The 15,664-nt window shown below is 47.3% G+C and overlaps 1 long non-coding RNA gene across 3 annotated transcripts in view; it reads right to left on the bottom strand.

Annotated features, from left to right (window-relative positions):
• The window catches only part of LOC119698382, a 146,915-nt gene that overhangs the window by 21,922 nt on the left and 109,329 nt on the right, over window positions 1-15,664 (bottom strand). For all 3 annotated transcript variants that reach the window (XR_005256147.1, XR_005256146.1, XR_005256145.1), the window contains exon 4: window positions 1-15,664. This exon is cut by the window's left edge. This is a non-coding gene — a long non-coding RNA (uncharacterized LOC119698382).

The following is a 15,664-nucleotide window of genomic DNA, read 5'->3' as shown; positions in this document are numbered from 1 at the left end:
CGTTACTGATTAGTGCAGTGCTGCCCACACCATCTCTTGAGGTGCCTCAAGTCAAATCCTGCTCCTGTTTAAGTTACTAGGTAAACTTTTTGCTGGCTTCTTTTTGCTTTTTATCTCTCTTTTTTTTGCATTCCTGAGGTTTCTGGGATCACCTTTCCAGTAGATCATCACTATAGGCATGTGGCAATCTGTAGTGTGAGGCTCATGTCTGGCTTGAATTTAAGAAAGCACCAGATCAATGCAAGATCAAGCTGAAACACAGGGACTGTTAACCCAAATTTCCAGCACCTACTGCCTTTTGTTTGTGCAGACTGACATGGAGCCCTGCAAAATGCAAGCACTGTAGTTCATAAGCAAGAGGTCTGGCAGGACAAACATTAAAGACTGTAAGAAAGTACAGTCAAAGAAGTATCTTGTACAGAACTGAAAAAACAAAAGATAAATGATAAGCAGGAATTCCCCAGTGGGCTGAGCTTATTGGTGTGATTGCTTTCAGGACTTTTTTTCTTGTTGTACCACCTTGATTTGCATACAAAGCATCTCTAACAGGAAATAGCATCTGTCCTGGGAAAAAAAAAAAAAAAAAGCAACAAGGAGGATAAGGATTTTTGCTGCCAAGAGTAAAATGTCTTTTGGCACCATATGACATGCCAGAACACCCCTCTCCTCACAAAAGCAGTGGCACATCACAGCTCTTCTTCACTCCTTGCTCTGTGTCCCATCCCAGGGGCAGCAGTGCACAATGCAGCTCCTCAGGAGAGCTTCCATACTTAGAAAATCTGAAAATGAAAGAAAAAACAAGCAGGTGAGTTGATTTGCATTCCAGATTCACAATTAACACTGCACTAAATTAGTTTGTAGGAAGTAGAAGAGCAAAAAGGAAAACCGCCAACTTGAAAATGCAAATCTTCACTCTACTACAATGACAAGCCACAGCCAGGATTCCTACAGGCTAGGAAGGCACCAGTAAAAACCTATTTTTCACTACTTTTTCAATGTGGTCACTTCATGAACTTGACAGTGGCTTGTGATATGTGGTTTCAATCCTATACCATATATAGCCAGTTTCATTTCCTGAAAAGAACATGAACGGAAAAGCAGAAAACCTTTAAAATGATTGTACAGGTCTTTCTGTCTTTTCTTTCTACTTTTTGTCTTTTATTGCTGCCTTCCTACACTAAAAAAAGATATTTATTAAATTAGTACAGCATTAAGAAATTGATCTTTTCCCAAGGCTCTTGGAACGTCAAGAATATAGGTCGCTGCTTTGAAACTCACACACTAATTTGGCAGCACAGCACGGAATTGCAGCATTTTGTTTGAGTATGGTATACATACATGTATACACACTATTCCTCTACACATGGCTCCAGGGGTGGGGGTTCAAGCCCAGCAGTGAGCACAGTGAGGTATGTTCCACAGCCCTGTGCACTGTTATTGCAGGACCTCAGCTGTCCATGGCCATCAACAGTCACAGCCCCACGGGAAGCAGAGCAGCGAGTAAAATCTGGCTTTCCAGATGACTAAGTGAGACAGGGGTAGTTATAACACTACACCTCTTTGCTTTTTTCTGCAGAACTCAGGTCATCACCTCCTCTGTCTGGGCTCTGTGTCTCTCCCTACAGGAGCCCACACCATTAGCAGGGAGAAGAAGACTTTGCCACCTCAGGGCTCCTCTGTGCTCCTCTTCCCCCCAGGCTGTGGAGAAACACTCAGGTTTTCCAAGCACAGTTACAGGGGTCCTATTTAACTATCATCTAGGCACAACCCCATGTCCCAGCAGCTCTGCCACTCCTCAAGGGCTGGAACAGTTGTTGGGACCAAAGGCCAACTGGACCTTAGGAAAGGAACTGCAGCAAAGACCAACAGCCTACTGAGCTGCAGGAGCAGAAACAGCCAGGAGATCTCAGCACTCATTAGACCCCATCTAGACACTGCATCTTGTCTTGGTACAAGAAACACATGGACAAACTAGAGCAAGTGCAGTGGAGGAGCACTTGTAACTTGCCCAAAGAGAAGAGGCTGTGGGAGCTGGGCTTGTTCAGCCAGGGCAAGAGATGGCTTTGAGGGATGCAGCAGCAGCCCCAGCACCTGCAGGGAGGTCACTGGGAACACATCCAAGTTCACTGAAAGCAGGACTTAACCAAACAAAGTCATGAACAACCTGGTCTGATCTCACAGCTGACCCACCCAAGATCCCTTTCAGCCTATATCATCCTACAGGACATCTTCAAACTGCCACCACTGCAAAGGCTTTAGAGGAAAGGGTGGGAATCACTCAGCGCTCAGGGATTGCGATATCTCCCAAATGAAAGAGTTAGAGAAACCACCACATCCAAGACCATGAAGGCCCAGAAGGCACCCCTGGGCACTGTGCCTTATGTTCATCTCAGGACACAACAAACCTCAGTCCTGCATGCAGTCCCACAGTGGCTCATCTGTTCATCTCAGCTGGGGTGCCAGTGGCCAAGGAACCTTTGTCCACGTCCCATCTGCAGCACACACATCCATCTTTCTCCTCTGTGTATGTGCATAAATACACACACATAGTTACAGAACAAGCGGGATTCCCTAAGGCCCATGGCTAGGTCAACCACAACAGGGATCTCCATATACTGCCCAAGGCTGCAGCCTCTATTCCACAGGATGGAAATGCCTCAATAATCTTTCCTATGCCCCACAAACTGCACAGCTCTGGTGCAGGATGACCCAGCTACACTGTCAACATGGCCACATCATCCTCTCCATCCCTTGTGTCAAAAAGAGTTTTGGAAAAATGTCTTCCTTTCAGTCAAAATAGCTTATGCTGCTTAACGGACAGGAAATGTTCACAACTGAGAAGATGAAAAGGGACTTTACAGATAGTTCCAGCTTTTTTAGAAGGACCCATACAAACTACAAGGTGATTGCTACATGTGCTGGGTGGGCAGAAGCGAAGGAGGAGGTAGAAAAGGAGAGGCTCATCTTCTCACCCCAGGTCACCACAAAAGTCAGTGGCAGAGCCATAAGTCAACTTCCTCCCCACTATCCCTGAGTTTGCATGCTCCCAATCCACTTAATGCATCTGTTTGACAGCCAAGCTGTACTAGGAGGTAAAGCTGCCCTCCTCATGTTGTACATAACCACACTTCTTTTTGGAGACCATTGCTTAAGGGATGCCAGCTCCCCACCAGAAGTCAGTCCTGACCAAATATCATCTTACAAAAATGCAAACTTGCATCCGCATTAAGAAACCCACCCTGTTTCGATAATATGCTCACCAAAGTGTTCTGTGATGTGGTCTCGTCTCACAGGAACTTAGAGGCTCTAAGGGTTTATCCACATGTGAGTTTTTTTTGCATTTGGAAGTGAGACCAGCAAGCATTTTTACACCTACCTATTTAAAGAGTTTTATTTTCAGTACAAAGAGGTTATCAGACCACTCAGTTTCAACTTCTGCTGAAATTCCTGTGTGACCCAGCACAGCTCATTTCAAGCAGTTCTGAGTCCTCATGGTGACTTGAGCTAAACTAAATTTCTGTAACTGCACCCATACCAATGTCTGCATAAATCAGCAAGAAAACCACAGCTTCAGTCAAAATTAGTACTTTTGTGAAGAAAAAAGGCTGAAAAACCCCAACTCCAGCTCCTCATTGATAGGTAAGCTCTTGAAGCCAGATATACCTTCTAAAACAGTTTCCCTCTCCTTTTTCCAGCTTCCCTCTCCTCTTTCCACCCTCCCATTCCTCCAGTCTTTGAGCTAGGCCTCAGGGCAATACTTGCAACTTTGTTTGCCAAAGGAGAAGGATGCTTTCTGTCTGGGAAGCCGGGAAGACTGTGCTGGAGCAGAGCAGACCCCGGGCATGCAATTACCCAGGCAGCAGCAACAATATGTTAATTCACTGGATCACTCTGAAATGAAGCACAGTGCAAGTCCCTGGAAAAAGTGAAAAGGAGCCTGTTAAGGAGACTGTGTGAAGGCCTTGTGCACAGCAGTCCCTTGGAGTCCAGACAAGGATGGACTTTGCACAGACATCATTTTTAAACCTGAACTGGCAGCCAGCACGCCTGCTCTTCCCACCGCAGGGCATCCAACAGGAATGATGGGAACTATGCTCAAGGCTGACAGGGGACATTGGGAAACATCCTTATTTTTAAGAGCTGCAGACACATGCATTAGCCCTTGCAAGGGGCATCTGCGGAGCACTCATCCAGGGCAGATCAGTCATAATGCCATGCACACTCTGTCCGTGTCCAGAGGTTTCTCACGCTTTCAGGAGAGCAGTCAGCATTCTCCTCCTTGGTGTCTGCAGCTGCCACGTTCACATCCCAAGCTCAGCTCCTCTATTCAGTCGCCCAGAGCTCCTTAGGTAACTCCTGTCCTCTATCAACAAACAACAAGTCCAACATAGCAAGGAGAGGAGAAACAGACTGAAATGGACCTTTGGTGAATTTTTTATGAGAAGTCAAAGCCCTCAGAAGGTCTGCACTGACTGGCTACCTCCTGGTGCATCATCCTTCTCCTACTGACTAGGAGGGTTCACCTCTAACACCCAGACAGAAACTGTGACCTTGTCACGGTATCATGACAGAAGCAGTCTTGCACTCCTAAATCAGAAGGGGTGTCTTGCTGCAGGCAGGAAAGCTGGCTTCTCTCCTAGGGAAAAGGGACAGAGGAAGAGTCACAAAATCTCCGCTACCTCCTTATGTTGGACAGACTGCCCACCTGCCCACTATGAATGCAGATTCCAGATATCACAAATCTCCTTGAGGAGCAAGCAATGATTTCATCAAAGGCAAGGGCAGCTTAAAACCTGCATAGCCTCTTGTAGAGAACTTTCTGTTGTAATCCATACATAGATTAAACTCACCAAGTGGAAGAGTTGCACACCAAAGCTCTTTCTGCATAAGGCTGTTGACCACTGAGCTGATACATTGAGGTCAGAGGGTCATCTGTGCCGACACACTTCTTGAGGAATGAGAGTGTGGCTTTCATGCATAAATACAGCTGTTACCCTGAGGAGCAGGGGGTGACCAGTTTAATACCAAGAAGTTTAAATTCAGTACTTACATTGCACCAAAACTCCTGGGTTGCTGCAGAAATAGGACGAACAGCAGCAAACATCTGGAGAAAGTCTTCTGCTAGCTTCTGCTATGTACTGGCTTTTTTGGAGACAGTTTGAGTGTAACACTAAGACAAATCTTGTTTAAAAATGCATCTGTTTTGCACAGATTGAGTTTTGCTCTCCAAGGAGATGGGAAAAGTAAAACACAAAAATAAGCTGCAAAGACAATAGTGCCTAGCAATGAGCCCTGGCCTTTGCAGAACTCTTGATGGCTGTCCCTAAATGGGAGCACTTCGCTGCCAGATGACGTGTCCCAGATGAGATGACTTTCCTGAAAAGCATTGACAACACGCAGTTAAAAGCTCAGTTCAGACAAGCAGTGAAACAAGACTGTTTTCTGGTTTTTGAGCTGAATATTCAACACTTTCCATGTTTGCTCTCTCACAGGTTATCTGGGCTGCACAATCAGCAAAACTGCAAAAACACTTGCTGGGGCTCAGCTACCAGGCAGTCTGTAATGGAGCTGTTCTGGAGGAAAACAGAAGTGTTATTGTGCTCACGGCTGTCCCAATACAATTAGTCATATGTGATGGAGAGATACGCGTCCTCACAGAGCTCTTACTGTCTTGTCAACAGATGAAGTCAAAATGAAAACATCCTAACTATCAACAACCAACCTGAAAGCTGAATCATGAACCCTGAAAGCAGCCTCAATGCTACAAAGAGATTTCTTCTCTGCAGAAGACAGCTGGATTCCTTCCATCCATCCTCTTTTTCTTCTTCCCGTCTAATTTCTTGACATTGCTCAATGAAATAACATTTCTTCTTTCATCTCCCCACCCAAGCAACCCTTTTCTCCTCAAGCTGAGTGATGCTGTAGGGCCAAGAGAAGAAGCTACACTTGAGGTAAGAAGAGAAGGCCTGAGCTTGGGTGGTGGGAAACAACATCCCAGTTGTCTTCTCTGAGTGACCTCAGACAACTTCCCCAATGCTGCTCTGTCTCATTTCCCCACTGAAATAGCAAGTTCCCCACCATATTGTGTGACTACCTGGCCTGGTGTTTTCAATCCAGGCTTAATACTGACAATAATCAGAGGAGGCTGATGGCGTGCCAAAGCTTCCTTCCTGTCAGCATCTCATTTGGTCACACAGCGATATTCAGCACAACCCAGACCATGGTTTCGTGCAGCGCTTCTATACTTGTGCATTTCACAAATATCTCTGTCAGTGTCCTCGTGCTCCATAGATCTTGGCAAACACTCCCTATCACAACAGCACCACTTCTGTGCTGGAAGCTTAGGAAATCCACATTCTCTCTTCACCACTTAACAGACATGGTTTGACAGGACATATTCTTGCATCTACACTAATGAGACATGAGAGAAGACTGCCAAACAAATGCATGGAGTTCGGCTCGTGGCTGGTACCAAGGGCAGAACATCAGAATGCCACTCAGTTGTTGGGATTTCTTTAGCTGGAATGTTACTTGTCCAGGACATTCCAGTCTCAAAGGGATCCTATCGTCACTGCACGAGGACTCTGGATCTACACATTCATTGCATGATGGCAGACGTGGGAGCAGACACCCAGCAGTTCCTCTTGATAACCATTACAGAATTCATTTGGAAACAAATTTCTCTTTCGGAAGCCTCTTTCCTGGCACTGACAAATCTTTTGAGATGCCATTTGCACTGCCAGGGCCCCAGCAAGGTACAAGGGAAAGCATGCTCTGCTCCACGCTGAGGGTGGCTAGCCAGACAAGGAGCCATTCAGTGGCACTGTATCCATGTCAGAGCTCATAATAGGAAACAAATCCTCCAGACTCAGGTGATTCCCAGGCTGAGTCTCTAACAAACCCACACATCCACACTCACACCAAAGAGCAGGCACACATCAAGACCTAAGAGCCGTAGGTTGCCATGGCAGTGTGCACGGGTGATTTTATCACCCTTATCAGCTGCAACAGCATTTAGGCCCATTATCAGAGAACGCTGGTATTTTTTTAAGGGTGCACTAGGTGGGAGAAGCTGAAAATCAGTGTCAGCCAGACGACAGAAGTCAGCACACAAAGCAGGAGCCCTTGCTTTGAGCGATTTGCCTCCCAAGGGCACACGGACAATTACCCAGCCCCGGGCTCGTGCTGGAGATGATGGGCAATGCTGGGCTGCTGAGCTCTCCCCTGCACAGAGGGATGCACAGCCCTCCAGGGAGCACGCAACAGCAAGTGGAGGGCAGTTGCCTGTGCTCTCCGTGGAGCCGAGGGAAGTAGGTCAATCCTTCTGCTTTGCTGAGCCTTTTGGCAGGTCGGTGCCACGCTGCCATCGCCGCTCGCAGCTCGTCACTTGTGCTGCGTGACAGCCACATCGTTCAGAAGTTAACGAATTCAATACATCTAATTAAATCAACCTTGGCATCCATTCAAAACTCATCTTGTGGCTTTTTTTTTTTCCGCCTTTTTATTCCCTACTGTTGGTAGTAAAGAGACCCAGCGAGGTGAGATGCAAGAGAAGGTTGCTAAGGAGCAAGGCAGTTTTTATCTCTTTCTTTCTCTCAGTTTTTTATCTCTTCCTTATCTCAGTTTTGGTTTCCATGCTGCTCTCCTGTCACAGAATCACATAATCACAGAATCATTATGGTTGAAAAAGATCTCCAGGATCATCAAGTTGTTGCAGAGATGCTTTGTTTTCCTCAAGGGAATGAAACAAATCCACATGGCATCATTCCTTATGCCTCTTTCCTCCTCCCCTGCCCCAGACAAAATGACCTTTTCCATCTCCTTGCAGGCTTTGCAAGCAGAATCCAACACACCCTGGGAATCCTTTGGCTCTGCTGCTGACACTTGCCATGCTGAACGTGGACTTGGCAAGCGAGCCAAGCTAGCATAGCTGGCAAAGGGCAGACACATCAAAGCGTGACCTGCAGCCTCTGGGCTGGGCTGGACACACTGCAAAGTGGGAGCACATATTCCACCACCAGACTGAGCAAAGCCAGAAAGCAGCAGGGAGACCACTGGAAATGGCTCATGCCTGCCCGGGTCACCTCTGGTTGCTCTCCCATGCAGTTCCTGACTTACACCATATGCCAGCACTGCTTGGTAGATGAGGTCATGAACATGGCATCACACTGGAGAAGCCATTCAAGACAGGCTAGTGGATGGCTACAGAACTCTAAATAAAGACCACAGCATGAGGAACTGCCATTTGCACGCCATCTTCGGTGACATCAGGACACACTGGTGAGCTGCCCACACCAGTCCTCTTCCACAGACTGACATGGATGGACACTGGGATCATCCTGTTCAATCTCTCATGTCTCTTCACTACAGCAGATCCTTCCTCTTGCACCAGATTTTCTGCTTCTGCCTCGGCCTCCCTGCCCTGTGACCATCACCTGGAAGTCAGGATGGTGACACAATCTGCTGTCTTTCTGTGCTGCGACTAACAGATGCCAACAAAACTGCCATTCTCAGTTGCAGGAGTTTAGTTAAAGACATTTGGATCATCCCAGAAGAACACTCTTCTGGCTTGGATCCTAGGAGAAAGTTTATTGGTTTTCCATATTCTTCATGTTTTCTACAGCCTTGCTGGCCTGGGGAACCAGAACTAGGGAATATGCCAGGTGCCACCAGACTAAGCCTATGCAGTTTCTTTCAACCAAGCATTGTTTCCTCCGTAGATTGATATGAAAGATCTCTCTGTCGAAGAGGGAAGTGTTTTGTATCTGTATGGTGGCATTATGCACACAAATTAATCTGCAGTCTGTTCCCTGCTATCACCTCAAAGCCATACTTGTCCTGCCTCCTCAAAATGCAGCTGTTTACCTTCCATGTCTGCACTATTTCCTCTCCTTTAATCCATTCTCCTTCAAAACAGCTCCTAAAATACTCAAAACAATTCTGAGTAGCTCTTCCTCCAGACTCCTGAAATGACACTGTGCTGAGGTGCTGCTTCACTGGCAAGCAGAAGTCAATATGTTGGAAAAGCTCTGGCTTCTAGCACTGCAGCTGCACAGTTGGGTGCTGTTCTCCTGGCAGGAAAGGACATTTCATGCAAAACCTACTGCTCATCCCTTCCTCAGGACTATGAAAATAGTCTTAAAAGCACTTTGAACTCCTCTGGTATGAAAAGCACCAGAGGAGTATAAAACACCACTCTCCCCCTGGCAGAGGATATCACACAAGTCTCTTCGTGAGCGCAGGAAGTCTTTCTCTACAAAAAAGCTGCCCCTCCTCACACAGGAAAGATGATGCGTGATGCTCTGCCAGGCTCAGGATCAACAGTCCCCTCTCACCCCTTCCTTGCCTTTTGCATGTTGGCCATGCATGCCCCAGCAGGCTGCACACCTGCAGAGGAGTACTCCTGGGCTGGAGGAAAGTAGTGGCAGTAAAGGATACCAATTCAGGGTAATTGCCTTGGCTGCTGTGAAACAGCACATCTTCCCCAACAGCTTCCCTCCCATCTTCCCACACTGTCTGTGAGAGTCTCTCCCATCTGCTGACTACTTGTTCTGTGAAAAATGCATTTACATTTCTATTTACATTTCCTTCAAACTGATCAGATTTGAGCAGGGCATTTATGTGACCTCATACAACAGACGCCTTCCCAGCCATGCCAGTCACACTGAGAGCTGCATGAATGCAGAGGAAAGGGCAGCCTTGGAGGAGATCCAGGTGATCCCAAGGGAAGCCAGGAAGAGCAAAAGCCAACAGTTTCAAGCAGTGGTCGCTCATGCTGCCCAATCAAGCAGTAACTCACCTTCGCAGAGTGTAAGTTAGTGAGAGATTCTGGTGGGTTTAAGAGGGGTGGGTGATGGGAGCTGCTCTGACTTTTAAACACAGAAAGAAATGGGGTAACCACCAAGTGCAGAGCAAGCACCACGGTCTGTGGGGTGCTGGGGTCTTTGCAGAGGGTTTTGCAACTGACTTTCTTCAAAGGATGAAGAAGTGTAAGAAAGTCCCATCTCTGTGCTGCACATTACTGCTCCGATCAATGTGGTTTGGACTGCTGAAACACATCAGGTTCTACAACACAGACCTAGGAGCTGTTGGAGCACAGACAGGAGAGCAGTGATTTGCACTTCCAGGGTGAGAATGAAACCAGAAGCTGCCTTTGATACTCATACACATAGAGCACGTTAGTAAGTGCAAGTGGAACAGCCTTCCTTAGAGGAAAAGCCATCAGCATCATCTTTGCACTCAATTTTTCATGTTTTCTCTTGAATGAACTTCTAATGCAAGAAGTCCAAAAAGATAAATTAATTCTAATGCATTTGCTCTTTTACAACATTTAGGTACATGAGGGACTGAGCAGTAGGACAGGTGAACAACCCACGTGCCCTTGGAACAAACAGCATCAGCTTGGGAGCTTCACCATCCTTTTAGCAGCAATTTCTCTTTTTTGCATTTTCTTCTCTCCCAGTCCTAAATAGTGGATCCAAGGAATATTACTGGCAGAGATAGGAGAAAAAGATCCAGAGGATCAGTGTTCCCAGTGTTCCTAAACCTTGTGCACTCTTTCATGTCTTCCAGGCAACACAAAACAACTAACTTGAGCCTGCTTCAGGGCTGGCCTGGGTCTCACCACGGCTGCTTCCAACACCATCTCAGCCAGGAGCAGTCTGCATGGACTCCCTACCCTTCCCCTCTTCCTGAAAAGGATCCTCATTGTCCCCTTGAGCTCAGCCAAACCATCATCCACAAAGCACTGAGACAAGCGAGCAGCACCCGGCAGTGCAAGTGCTCAGCCAGCCCAAGGCAGAAGGCTGAGACATTTCACACCACTGCTGCCAATGTCTCCACTGCCGGCAGGAACACTGTGGGGCCACGACAGGAAATTGGGTCTTAATCACCAGCTCACTTTTCATTCCCCACTTCAGTTCTGATATTTTAGCAGCTGCTGCGAGCTGGCTCCGCACTTTCAGATGAGCAGCCGTTGGGGCACAGGGTTTAGCTTGAGTGTTTTCACTCAACTGAGGCTGCAACTCCAAATGCAAAGAGAAAAATGAAGCTGGGGGAGGCTAGGGGTAGTGATCTGATAGCAATCAAGGCTTTAAGACACAACCAAACAAGCACCAGTCTCTTGTACAGGCTGACACTGTCTGGGACAGGCTGGTGAGGCCATACGTGCAGGACACTGGCGCTGTGCAAACCTACTGACCGGGCTTGCTGCCCAATTAGGACAGCTGTGTGACATGGTCCAATGCAGATGTGTCTCCAGGTGCTTCCCCTGCTCCTTGCTCATAGTACATCTATAGATCTGCTGCAATAGCAGGGTCAGCTGGAGCAGCTCCCTGCTCAAGCTTTGCAGCAGCCAGGGAGAACCCCTTTTGGAGGGGGGAAATCTGCTGCCACCATAACCAGTGCAGATGGCAGAGCCAGACCCATACACCTGCACCAGGGATCATCTAAAAGGGAGAAGGTGCTGGGAGCTGGAAAGAGACGCAGCCAGAGCTCAATGGCACAACCATCCCTGTGCACCAGTGTAAGAATGCTCACCAAGCATCCATCAGCCCTTGCTCCCCATGCTCACGTGGCCTGTGGACCTCCAGAAGGCAAGTGTGAAAATTATGAAATCCTTGAGCCAAGACAGAAAGCAACCTTTGCCACAAAACTAATTGAATCTTTGAGGAAAAGGACAGTATTTACTGTCCCTGTACTGCCTCAAACAACACTATTCCTGAAAGGATTCCACACTGTTCTTGTGCCGTGCCATGCCCTCAAGTCCTCCTTTGCCTCCCCATCACATCCACAGGTCACGGACGCAGTGGGTGCACAGACTGTGGGTGACTCAGGCACTGCCAAATTGCAAGTGACCTACAGGAGTTTTCCCTTCTCCAAGCTGGCCTTGATCTGACCACCATCTTCAGAAAAGAATGGGAAGTCAGATTCACTGCAAGCTTGCTTTAACACCCGCCTCCCTCCCCAGACAGCCCAGGGCATGAGCACTGCTACAGCAGGTGTAGGATTCATCTCACCCATCCTAGAGCCATCTGAAATACTGTATCTAGTTGGAGTTAGCTGGCTGGGGCACGCCACATCTCATCAAAGACAGGTGTTTGCAGCCTTGGCACCTGCATCCAAACAAGTCCGCACAGGGTGCTTTTGCAGGGGATGAAGAATCTGCCACACAGCCAAGGAAGATGAAGGTGTAATTTGCCCCATTCATCAGGGGTCCATCACACCTAAAACTCTATGGACAATGTTGACTAGATCGCCTCTGGCTGCAGCATAAACCAAAAGCTGCACTGCTGACCTACATGGTGGGGGGATGACTCCCACCTTGCCAACCAGTCAAGTGCAAAAAAAGCAGACACTTCCAGAGGGCAAAACTGCTCTCAAAGCCTAACTTCAGCACCTGACATGTCACTGCCTCCACCTCAGTGCACTTCCAGCCCTTAATCCTCCATTGCCCCAGTAAGGGGTGGCAGAATAGATATGCCACATTGCAGCTTCCCACCTGGTGGGAGTTCTCCCAGTAAGCAAAGATGGGTTTGTGCTCATACAGAACAAGGGATAAGGTGCAGATGTACCTCATTAGCTCATCCTTAGCCCTGCCTCTGTGGGTAGCAGCTTTTGGCAACCAGGTAGGCTGGGAACTAGGAGCAGCAAGATCTCAAACAGCTCCACAGGGATTCATTTCACATGAGGATGGTTATCAGAGCGTGCAGATGAGTAGTACCTTCAGCGCAGCTGTATTAACACATCCCAGTAAAACTCCCTGAGACTCCAAGACAGAAAATGCCACATGGGCAGCTAATTTCCACCTAATAGCACATTTTCCTTTGGCAGAAGTTATAGACTGCAAGTGCTTCATGAGCCATTTGCAGGAACATTTGTAGGCACTACTGAGGAACTCAGAAACTTAATTATCTCTTTTAAAATGACCTGCGTGATTTAAAAACCTATTTGGACTTCAGGTGCCCTGGGATCTGTAATCCCTGATCTGGTTGCTTAGCTGGCGCAATCTTGAAGTTACCATACAGGCCATTGATGTTGCTATAAATTGTTCTACCTACTCCCAAACCCACAAACATGCCCCCAAATCCACCATCCCAAACTGACAGAGAGAGTAGCAAAACCCCAACAACCACCTCCTTATCCTTATCCACTACCTGCCTGAGTTTCCCCAATGATGGCAAGAGTACAAATCCCCTCTGCTGGGGTCAGCAAACTTTCAGCACTAACAAATGCCCAAACATCTTCAGACATTATACATATATATATATATATATATATATATATATATATATATATATATAGGGAAGTTATTATGCTTCTCGGAAAGTTTTTACAATACTATTACCAAGGCTCACCAAGAGTTTTTAGAGCCTGGTGGCAGTTCACAGCTTGAACCAAAAGACACACCACACGCAAACCCTCTTACTAATAATGGCCTGCAGGGCTGGAAAGCCCCTGTGCCTCTCTCAGTGCGTGCTGCACTGAGGTGACATGCCTGGGTGCTTGATTTGAATATGTAGAGCTGAGACCATCCACGGGGGAAGCACAGATCCTGCCTCTGAGCTGCCATCCTGACCCCAGTGATGCAAGGTGAATGGGGCAGGAACAAGTGTTCTCATTTCTCTACCCCAAAAATATTTCCAAGTGATGGTTAAGAGCATTCATCAGAATTTTGGGGCTTTTTTAGACATGCCAGTGTGGGAGGACATGGCCAAAGTGGAAGAACTTGCTGGTAAAATTCCTGATGCCCTGGCCCTTGCATTCACTGACTGATCTATACAATCCCCAAATGCCAAACTCCCATCCTTTCTACCAAGAGCCACATCAGATTATCACTGAAAAAAATTTAGTCCTGAGGTAGTTTCATAGCATGTGAATATCTCTGATGCAGAGCCTAAACAGAGGAGGCCTTAAAGGTATTTCCTACTCTGTGAGGCAGGGACCTAACTGAGACTATGTTACAAGCCATCATGCAGGGGGTTCTGCTGGAGCCAGATGCAATAAGTTTTTTTTATTTTACAGATGATCAGGACCCAGTTCTTTACTCCAAAGTGCTGTTACAGCCTGAAGAACACAAGCTCCAATGAGTGTAGCAAAGTATCAAAATCACAGAATCATAGAATGGGTTGGGTTGTAAGGGACCTTCAAGGATGATCTAGTCCAACCCCCCTGCTATGGGCAGGGACATCTCTCACTAGATCAGGTTGCTTAAGCTCTGTCCAGCCTAACCTAAACACTTCCAGGGATGAAGTGTTCCACAGGAAGCATCCACAGTTTCTCTGGGTAACCTGCTCTAGTGTCTCACCACCCTCACAGTAAATGCTGAGACCCAAATCATGCTGCTGGGACACAGCAGAGACCTTTAAGCTAGATTTTTCTTCCTGGGCTCTGGTTCATATTTGCTGAGAAATCATGTGCAGCACCTGACACGCCTCCACTGCCCCACTGGAAAGTCCTGCCCCAAGCTCCTGCTGGTGAAAGGGACACACTGCTCAAGCCACAGCTTCTTAGTCATGGCCCAGCACCTTCATGGAAACCAAACATCCTCAGCAGTTTAAGGATGGTGTGAACCACAGGTGATGCCCAAGAGTGTGCTACAGGTGGGGTTCCAGCCATCCCCGGTGACACCACACACACACAGGTAGGTACATCAGGCAGAGCCACATGTGCTGCCATCACCGGCAGCATGGCCTTCGCTGCACTGCTCCCATGAAAAATTTCTCCTTTTGACTCCAAATTTCCCTCATTGCTGTATAGCCCTTTGCACCTATCCAAGCTAAAGCCACCTTAGTCCCCTGCCATCCCATGTGGGTTAACACCTCCCCAGCAGCTCCTGCCATCCTGGACATATCCCCCACTTTCACAGCTCAGCTCCTTTTGCATCTCCCCCAAGGGCAGGCTCCTTCTTATTGCTCATCACTTCTTAAATCTCATCACCTACTGTTCACACAGCCTTGAGGCCAGTGGTTTTGGAAGCAGAGGGAGGTTCAGACACGTGCTCTCAGGTAGCCTGCAAATTTGTCCCTGAATGTAGTAATTCCAGCCTCTCATGGAGCTCAGTACATTGGGTACAACTCTCATTTGCCATTGAGTCAACAGGGTTTTTTTTGCACTTTACTGCAGCCAGTATTTTTCCCTTAATGATTCAGAAGCAACATGCTGCAACAGCAGATGCCTTACCTGTTTCTACACCTTCTGGTTTGTTCTGCTGAAGAAGGGATATAATGGCTCTGAAAAAACACAAACAAAACAAAAAACCCAAAGAATCGAGGAAAGTCACTAATGGCATCTATTAAAAAGACAAGTATTGCACGTCCTGGAGAACAGCTATAAAAGCTGCAGCCTTTCAACACCAGCTATTATTTCAAGGTGACATGAGCTGCCCCATACCCTGTACCCCACTGAGGGAAGCAAAACCTCCCCTCCCTGTGAACCCTTTAGATGGACAAACCAAGAAGAAAAGGTGCCAGAGACCCAAAGCACATTCACAGAAAAGCATGGATAGTGAAATTAAGGTTCCTGGCTATTGGCATCACACTACAGCTGTTATAAAACAGGATATCCATCTCAGCAGCACAGCTATCAATACTCCAGCATGAGTCATCTGCAATACTTATCTAATGGTGAGTAAGCTGCTCCTGTCAGTCATACTTTCCAGATAAAT

This window comes from Motacilla alba, chromosome 2, assembly GCF_015832195.1.
Source record: "Motacilla alba alba isolate MOTALB_02 chromosome 2, Motacilla_alba_V1.0_pri, whole genome shotgun sequence".
Taxonomy (NCBI): domain Eukaryota; kingdom Metazoa; phylum Chordata; class Aves; order Passeriformes; family Motacillidae; genus Motacilla; species Motacilla alba.
Note: the sequence above shows the minus strand (reverse complement) of the source record. Positions and strands in the feature narration are given on the sequence as shown.